General features: G+C 34.5%; 1 non-coding gene across 1 annotated transcript; it reads left to right on the forward strand.

Annotated features, from left to right (window-relative positions):
* The first annotated feature begins 676 nt into the window (after positions 1 to 676).
* On the forward strand, positions 677 to 784 carry LOC121231475 (small nucleolar RNA R71). Its single transcript, XR_005929534.1, has one exon. It is a non-coding gene; the product is annotated as a small nucleolar RNA R71 (small nucleolar RNA).
* The last annotated feature ends 8,807 nt before the right edge of the window (positions 785 to 9,591 follow it).

Genomic DNA, 9,591 nt, shown 5'->3' on the forward strand with positions numbered 1-9,591 from the left:
TTCTTTTTTGGCTTGACTAACCCTTCCATACTTCGAACAGTGATTGTGCAGACTTGCTCCTTTAGGTTCATTTCAGTGTTATTAGGTAAGCTACCTTACTGTCACTTCGAAACCAATTTAACAAGCTATCCAATCTAATTTTCAAGCCCTTGAATTGATGCTTATTGATTTTTCAGAGCTGTCTCAATGTTTTGAAATTGAGTTTCAGACACTGAAATAAATTTAGCTAACATCTCTTCAAGATTCAGTTTCTTTTCTTACTGATAAGGTTGCTGAAAACTCAGAGGTGGTTATTTTGAGGTCTAGAATTGTTTCCCATAAAGTTGACTTGCTTATATGCTCTATGTTAGAACCAAAAGGTAAATATTCCAAATTGATTATCCTCACTCCAGTTGCATCACAATGCATTACTGAATTCATCGTGTTATTGCAACTCAAATGATCAATCTTTTTACTCAGTGCTTCCACTTAATTTGCCAACATAGCAATTGCATCTATATTAAAAACACCGGTTGCTTTAATCAGCTTTGTTCTCATGACTTGCCACTAATAGTTATTCAATGGTATCTCCTCAATAAACTCTTGAGTTTCATTAAGTGTATTATTGGTCAATTTTGCACCAGCTGCTGCATCAATTAGTTGCCTAGTCAAGGTTTGAACTTGTAACCACAAAGATAACCCATGATGAGGACACCTTCTTAAAAGATCCTTAAATCTCTCCCCATGCATCATATAATGTCTCCAACTCAATTTGTGCAAATGAAGAGATGTTGTTCCTCAGCTTAGTTATTTTGGGCAGTAGAAAATATTTCAACAGGAATTTTTCAGTCATCTGATCCCAAGTCATGATAAAACCCTGTGGAAGTGAATTCAACCACTATTTTACCTTGCTCCTTAAATAAAATGGGAACAATCGTAAGTGTATGGCATCATCAGTAAAACCATTGATCTTGAAAGTGTCACAAATCTCTAAAAAGTTAGCCAAATGAGCATTCAAATCTTCATCTTACAACCCATCAAATTGAACATATGGTTATACCATCTAAACTGTGCTCAGCTTCAGCTCAATATTGTTTGTAGCAATAGTCGATTTGACGATACTCGATTCAGCCCCAATCAGAGTGGGCTTAGCATAGTCAAACATAGTACGAGGAGTAGGAGTCGTAGGAAGTTGCTGATTATTTTGATTATTTTCCATCTCCACAGTAGTATCCTTTTCCTCTTGATCTTCTATTAAAATCTATTGACTTTGCATTGCTTCTTTAACTTCTTCCCAATTTTTTCTAGGGCGTTTTCTCAATCTCACAATGATAAACTAAAAGTTCCAATGCGTTTCCTCTAGTCATAAACCAAAAAAACCAATTAGAATCAAACAAACAAAAAAAATAGAATGTAAAAATTCAAGTAAAAAAATTATTGAAAATAAAAAAATGGCTAAATTAATAGAAATAAAGTTTTGCTAATATTTTAGTCCCCAAAAATGGCGCAAAAAATTTGATGTCCATGAAATCAACTAAAAAATATGACTAAGGCAAGTGCACCTACAAATTAAAAGTATAGCTACGGTGAACGAATGTAACAGCCCATTTTTCAATGAAATCGGAATAGTGGTTTCGAGACCACAAATTCAATCTGAAAATATGATTTATTTTTATTTCATTATATAGTCTGTATTATAATAGGCTTGTCGTGTAAAAATGTTGATATGAGAATTTTATCGATTAGGCGTTTAATTACGAGAATGACTAAATCGCGTAAAATGCAAAAGTTGAATTCTAGTAGCTATAAGGATCAAATAGCTATGGAATTCAAAACTAGAGCTCCTTATCTGGTAATTAGACCATTAAGAAAAGTATGTAGACTTTTCTTGATGACTCATCCATGGAAATATATAAAAAGGGCAATGACTAAATTAAAAATAGTAAAATACTTAATTAATTAAAAAGATGATAAATGAAATCATCTATTTTTATGTCATCTTCAACCTAAAACACATGGAAACCCTAGGAGAGAGAAAAGAAAATTTCAAGGCCTAATTGAGTAAGTTTTCTTGTCCCGTTTTTAGTAATTTTGGTATTTTTGAAACCAGAATAGCTTAATCTCTCTATTTGAAAGATTACTTTGAAAAGTTATCAAGGTATGGAAATGAGTCATGGATGTATATGCTGGAAATTAGAAATTATGGTAGAAAATGAAAGATTATTGATAGATAAACAACTTTTACAAAGTGATTTTTGATGAAAACATGATTTAGGAACTAAAATGAAAAGTTGTAAAGTTTGATGAAAAATTCTAAAATTTTATGAATAAATCTGCTGGAAAATTTTTAATGGGGCTTTGGTTTGGCTTGGAATAGGGAGTAATTTGCACAAGTTTCATTTTAAGGGTCTAGGGACAAAATCAGAATTTATGGAAAAGTTAGAGGCAAAATGGTAATTTTTCCTATGACGTAAATTGAGTCCATTTAAATATGAAATGTGTGAAATTGATAGTTAAACTCATTTATATAGACCCAGACAACACTGATTTGAGGTTAGATCGACGAAAAGAAAAGGTTTCGGATTAGTAGACCTTTTTGCGAACAAATGTCGAGGTAAGTTCGTGTAACTTAATCTAGCATGTAAATATGTTTAATTGAATGTTGTGCTGTTTGGAAAGTGATTTATATTGATGTACATTACTTGAATTCTGTTATGAGAAATTTAATACATGCTCGAAAATGGTGAAAAAGGGTTATTTCCCGATTGAATGTTGAATTCTGATGATTATATGCGCTTTCCTGAAACTAATAAGGTCCTGCATTTGTTGCAGACAGGATTTAGCTCGGATGAGTAATCCCATTAACCTTGTCATAGAAAGGATTTAGACCAGACGGGTAATCCCAATATAATACCTCTCGAGCATACGTTATGATTAGGGTTTAGTCTGGACTAGTAATCCTAATCATGCTCCTTTGAGATTACGTTATATAAAGGATTTAGACTGGAATGGTAATCCTGTCATACGATATGTGGCTTGAGAGAGTGTTTCTTGGTTAAGTGGCCTAATGGGTACCCATGAATAAGAAATTGACAGATTATTGAATCATACACTTCGAGTGTACTACTTGTGCATCCATCGGAATTCAATGATTCAACGGGCATGAAATTCTTGATATGGCATGGAAATTTTGTGATGAAATGATAATGACTTGAAAGAATATTGCTTGATGAGCTCATCTATGTTATTTGATCGATATGAAGATTTTGGTGACTAACATGTTTGATTAGTTACATGTGTTTATGCAATTTAGCCCAATGGATGGGAAACTTATTATTTTATGCTTATATTTAATAAATTGGATTGGTAAGTTTAGTTTCCGTTATACGAACTTACTAAGCATGTAATACTTACTCCATTTTATTTTTGCCTTGTTTTATAGTGCTCAGAAGCTCACGAGGGTTGGATATCACTGGAGCATCGTCACACTATCAACTAGTCATTTTGGGTATACTTAGTTTAAATCATTTTGGTAGAATGGCATGTATAGGACAACTCGGCCAATAGTGGCTTGAAATGTTATTTTGTAACCTAGCCATTGGAATGGCTAGTAATGGTTCATTCTGGTCTGACTAAGTGGATTATTATGATATACATATACACATGTGTTAGGCTATGAATATGTTATCAAAGGTTGCTATTGCCTAAGTTAATACAAGGTAAGATTATAACCACCTATGCATGTAATGGTATGCCTTGTTAAATGATGAATTTGCCTATTTTTAAATACTTGGAATGGTTGGTATTGGTTGTGAGTTTCAAGTGCATGTCTTGGGTGAAATTTTGGGTGAGAAATGAAGCTACAAATGGCTTCATTTTGTCTATACAGGCAGACACACGGGCGTGTGTCTAGATCGTGTGTGACACACAGCTTGGTAACATGGGCATGTGGTTAGGCCGTGTAACAGCCCGATATTGGGCCTAGTTAGAACAGTGGTTTTGGGACCACAAATCCGACGCAGAAAAATTTATTTTTCTTATATTTCTATGGTCTACAATTTCGTAACACCCCTAACTCGTATCTCTTACCGGAGTAGGGTTACAAGGTATTACCGATCAATTCACAACATTTAACGTACATAACTCATAACTCATACATTTATGCATTCATACTTAAATGCCATTTAATCACAAACACATTGTCTCTTATAAGGGCCTACGTGGCCTTAAACATGCTTTAGAAGTGATTCGGGACAAAGCCGATAACATATGAAAATTTTGGAAACTTAGAAAAATTTCAACAATACAGGGGTCACATGCCTGTGTGAATAGGCTGTGTACCTCACACGGCTCCAGACATGCCGTGTCACAAGTTTTGTGGAAACAGGGCATACATAATGACTGGGGTCACACGGCCAACCACACGCCCGTGTGTCTAGCCCGTGTGCCCTTCAAAGTGGTCACACACGCCCGTGTGCCAGGCCGTGCCAAACCTATAGGGTATACTAACTTATACAACACAGCCAAGTCACACACCCGTGTGCTAGGCTGTGTGCCAATTAGGGGGTATACTGACTTGTACCACACTGCCGGTCACACGCCCGTGTGTGATATCGTGTGGAGCATATTGACTTCATATCAATTTCAACACCAGGGGGACACATGACCGTGTAACATGACCATGTGTTACACACGGCTAAGACACACACCCGTGTGGACAAAAATAGGCTATTTACCAAGTCATTTTGCCACCCCATATATGCATATACCTAAATAACCAAAATGGCACCAAATCATAACATAAATATCAGTCAATTCAATCATAATCAAGGAAAATTCATACCATTTTCAAATATCACTAAACACATTATAAAATGGCATTAACATATCTAATAACATATACCAAACATACATCATTGTTCCAATTCATAAGCATAACACCAATTCCACAAATCTCATAATATAAAAACATAAGCACACTTATATATGCAACCAAACTAACCAAGTTAAGCCAAATCTCATGGCTATATATATACAAACAAAAACATAACCATTCACAAGCCTTCTCAAATGGAAAATTTCACTACCAAAATATAACCAAAATGACCATAATCCTATACATGCCATATGACCAAACCAAGAGCTTAAAAGTACCAAAGTGATGGTTGGATAGTGTGATGTTGTCTTCGACGATCCCCGACTCTGAGCTAGCTTCGATATCACTATAAAACACAAGAAAATACACAAAGTAAGCTAATAAGCTTAGTAAGCTCGTATGATATAAACTTAACTAATCATAAATATAATATTCATCAATTTCATCAATTTAGACATATTATCATGTACTTTATGACTACTAACAAATCTTTCACCTACTTATTCATAAGCTTATATATAAAATTTGTATCTTCTTAGATTTTAAGCTCATAATATACATGTACATACCTATACCAATCCATAACAAGTTCATACATACAATGAATGCAGTTAAATACTCAATATCTCGCACACTAAGTGCCAAACTCGATATCTCGCACACTAAGTGCCACACTCGATATTTCACACACTAAGTGCCATACTTGATATCATGCACATTAAGTGTCGTACATAGCCGAAGCTATCTCAAATTGCACACTAAGTGCCATATATAGCCGAAGCTATGTCGAATTGCACACTAAGTGCCACAAATAACCGATTTGTCGTCGAACATAACTATAGTCCCGTATATACAATTTATGCAATATCAAAGCACTAAAATCATAATTACTATAGTGCTTAATACATACGAACTTACCTCGTATTCGAAGTTGACGGATCGAGTCGACTATCAGATAACCTTGCTTTCCCCCCGATCTAAATTCAAATTCTTTTTTTCTTGATCTAAATGAATTCAAAATTAACTTATTTATTCATCTACTCATTCAATTAATCCAAAAATACACATTTGAGCATTTTTACACATTAGCCCCTAAACTTTTGCATTTAATCAATTTAGTCCCTATTTCACAAATACATAAAATTCACACAATTCAACAAAACCCATACTTGATCGAATTATATATATGTCCCTAGTAGCCCAAAACTTTCATTTATTTCACATTTCAACCACACAATTTGCACATTTCACAATTTAAACCCTATTATGCATTTTCATCAAAAATCACTTAACGAAACATGTAAAACTATCATCAAACTTTCATATTTCAACATTAAACATCAAAGAACACATAGATTCAACAATGGAAATTCTCATAATCTTTAACAGTTTCAAAATTAAAGGTACGGGCTAGCTAGATTAAGCTACAATGATCACAAAAACATAGAAATCATTAAAAACCGAGCAAAAATTGTACCTTAATGAGCAAATGAACCAAGGCCGAATACAAAATCTAAAACTTTAGCTTTTCTTCTTGCAAAATTCAGCTAAGGAAGATGATGCTAATATAAAATGGATTTTGTTTTATTATTATAACATTTATTAACTATTTTACCATTTTAACCTTAAAACTAATACAAAATTTCATTTATGCCAAACCATTAACATCCACTAACCAACTAATGGTATATTTACCACTTAAGGACCTAAAATTCAAAGTTCTATAGCTATTTGATATCATTAGCTAATAGAACAACACTTTTACAATTTACGCGATTTAGTCATTTTTATCAAATTGACTAATTAAACAATAAAATTTCTTAACGAAATTTTCACACAATTACTCAATCATGCTGTAAACATTAAAAATATAATAAAATAAATATTTTGACTTCGAATTTGTGGATTCAAAACCACTATTCTAATTTGACCAAAAACGGGCTCTTATAAGTTTTATGGAATGATTCTGTGAAAATTTTATTTGAAAATTTTGGCGTTTGAGCACTCAATTTAGCAAAAAAAGGACTAAATTGCAAAAAGTGCAAAACTTGAGTTATAATAGATAGAGGTGTCTAATTGCTATGAAATTTTAAATTAGAGGTCCTTAGATGGTCATTAGACCATTACTTAAGTTAGTGGACGGGAATGGACATGGAGTAAGAAAATTTTAGTGTTTTAAGAAAAGGGAATTTTGGTCATTTGGTAATTAAATGAATTAAAAAGAAAAAATAAAGCCAAAATCTTTGTCCATCTTCTCTCCCATGGCTGAATATCCCTAAGAAATACATAAATATGGTTTGTTCATCTTCCAAGCTTGATTGTAAGTCCGTTCTTGCCCTATTTTTAATGCTCTTTACATTTTTGAAGTCGTTGTAACTCGATCTACCTATTTCTAGCACTAATTTGAGGTATGATTAAGGTCTAGGGTTTGATCCATGTTATACATGTGTGTATTTTGATGGCTAATGGTAGAAAATGCATGTTTGTTGTTAGAAAAGCAACTTTTGCTAAGTGATTTTCGATAAAAATGTCAAAAAGGACTTATTTGTAAAAGTTAATAAATAAGTAGTAAAAGTATGATTAAGTGGAACATGTGGGTTGGTATAAGTATGAAAATGATTCGGTGCTAAGCTTAGGGTTTGAAGAAATTGAATACATTTCAATTTACGAGCCTAAGGACTAAATTGTAAAAATGTGAAACATTAGGGGTAAAAATGTAATTTTTCCATAATATGATTTTTGGACTGAATTGAAAAATGTGTGTATTAAATAAGTTAAATTTGATATTATAGATCAAGAAAAATGAGTTTCGGACCTAGGTCGGGGGAAAAACAAAGTGCTTGACGATTAGGTCAAATTTCTACTATTTTTGTACCGAGATAAGTTCGTATGTAAATAATGCATTGTTATATTTATGTTTTAAATGCTTTAATATTGTGTGAATTATGATTGACTCTTTGAACGTGTTCAAAAAAAGTTCTGACAAGCGAGAATTCCCGATTGAGCCTTAGGAATAAAATAGGATACAAGTGACATGTCATTAGGAACCCATGTGTTTATGTGATCCGAGTGTTGGTCTCGTACATCCTACCAGTGGCTAGGTAGTCTGGCATCTGTTGTGGATACCTGACAGCTTGTGTGAGCAGCACTATATAGCTACGTCCTGACTGACAGCTTGTGTGAGTATGGCTGTGAATAGCTCGAAAACAAGCCTATATGTATTATGAGATGTGAGGTAGCTTGGCTACATATATGGCACTTATGTGCAAAATTTTTGAGTATCTGTTAATATTCTGAGTGTTCAACAGGAATGTCAAAGTTGTGAAAGACTATGGTATGTTACGAGTTGGTACAGGTATGTACGTAAATCTCATACGTAATGAGCTCGATATAATGAAACCTTGGTAAGGCTGTGATTGAGTAAGTTATGACTAAAGATCTCAATATCATTTATGCTAGTTTTCATCATGTTAATTGTATGTTAAATGTATGGTTATGATGCTTATTATTTGCATAGGAACTTACTAAGCCTTATAGCTTACTCTCCTTCCTTTCCCTTGTCCTATAGTGTCACCAAGCTAGCTCGGGATTCGAAGACCGTCAGAGATCCACTCACACTATCAACAATTATTTTGGTACCAATGATTTCAACATTTTGAGTTATGGCATGTATAGGGGATTTGGTTGTTTTGTTATGTGTCGTAATTGATTTGGCCAAATGTGTTGGCTTATATTGGTTGAAAGTTCATTTTGTATAAGCCCATTTGAAATTGACTACTATTGGTACAAGTAATTTATATAATGATGCCTTCCATGGATGTGGAAATTTGCATGATTTAAGTTGATAAGTATGTGATATGATAGATGGTAGCATGTGAATGATGTGTCGATGTCTTGGTTGTGGCTGATTTGGTTGTATGTAAATGTTTGGATTGGTGTTATGTTGTGTTACGTAGGTGTGTGCAACAAAGAGTGGCAAAATGGCTTGGTAAATATCCTTATTTTTGTCCACAAGGGTAGGCACACATGCGTGTGTCTAGGCCGTGTGTGACACACAGTTTGCCTCACCGGCATGTGTTCCAGCTGTGTGTACCCTGTACCTTAATTTTTGCAAAATAGAATGCACAGAATTGAGCACACGGGAAGAGACACGGGTGTGTGTCTCAACCGTGTGGATGACACAGCCTCAGGTACGGGCGTATGTCCTAAGCGTGTGAAGTCTGCACCTATTTTATGAAAAATCATAAATTTTAAATCGACCATACGGCCTGGCACACGAGCGTGTGACTTGGCCGTGTGTCTTCAATTTGTTCTTAGGTGACAAACAGAGAGTTACACGGGTTAGGGACACGGGCGTGTGACCCTTGTTTAGTGAAAAATTTTCTAAGTGTTGTAAAATTTTCTACAGTTCTTGGTTTAGTCCCGAACCACTTCCAAACCATGTTACGGGCCTCTTATGCTCGTATTAGGGACATTATGATTAAGTACAAATAGTTTTAATTTGGATGGGAAGTTACAGTTCCTGTGTTTAAGTCTGGTAATGCCTCGTACCCTGTTTTAGCGTCGAATACAGGTAAGGGGTGTTACAGGCCGTGTGTCCCCTGTACCTTAATTTTTATAAACAGAATGCTCAGAATTTGGCATACGGGCAGATACACGGGCACGTGTCTCAACCATGTGTGCTACACGGCCTAGAACACGAGTGTGTGTCTTGGCCTTGTGAAACCTGCACCTGA

This window comes from Gossypium hirsutum, chromosome A06 (genome assembly GCF_007990345.1).
Source record: "Gossypium hirsutum isolate 1008001.06 chromosome A06, Gossypium_hirsutum_v2.1, whole genome shotgun sequence".
In the NCBI taxonomy this organism is placed as follows: Eukaryota; Viridiplantae; Streptophyta; class Magnoliopsida; order Malvales; family Malvaceae; genus Gossypium; species Gossypium hirsutum.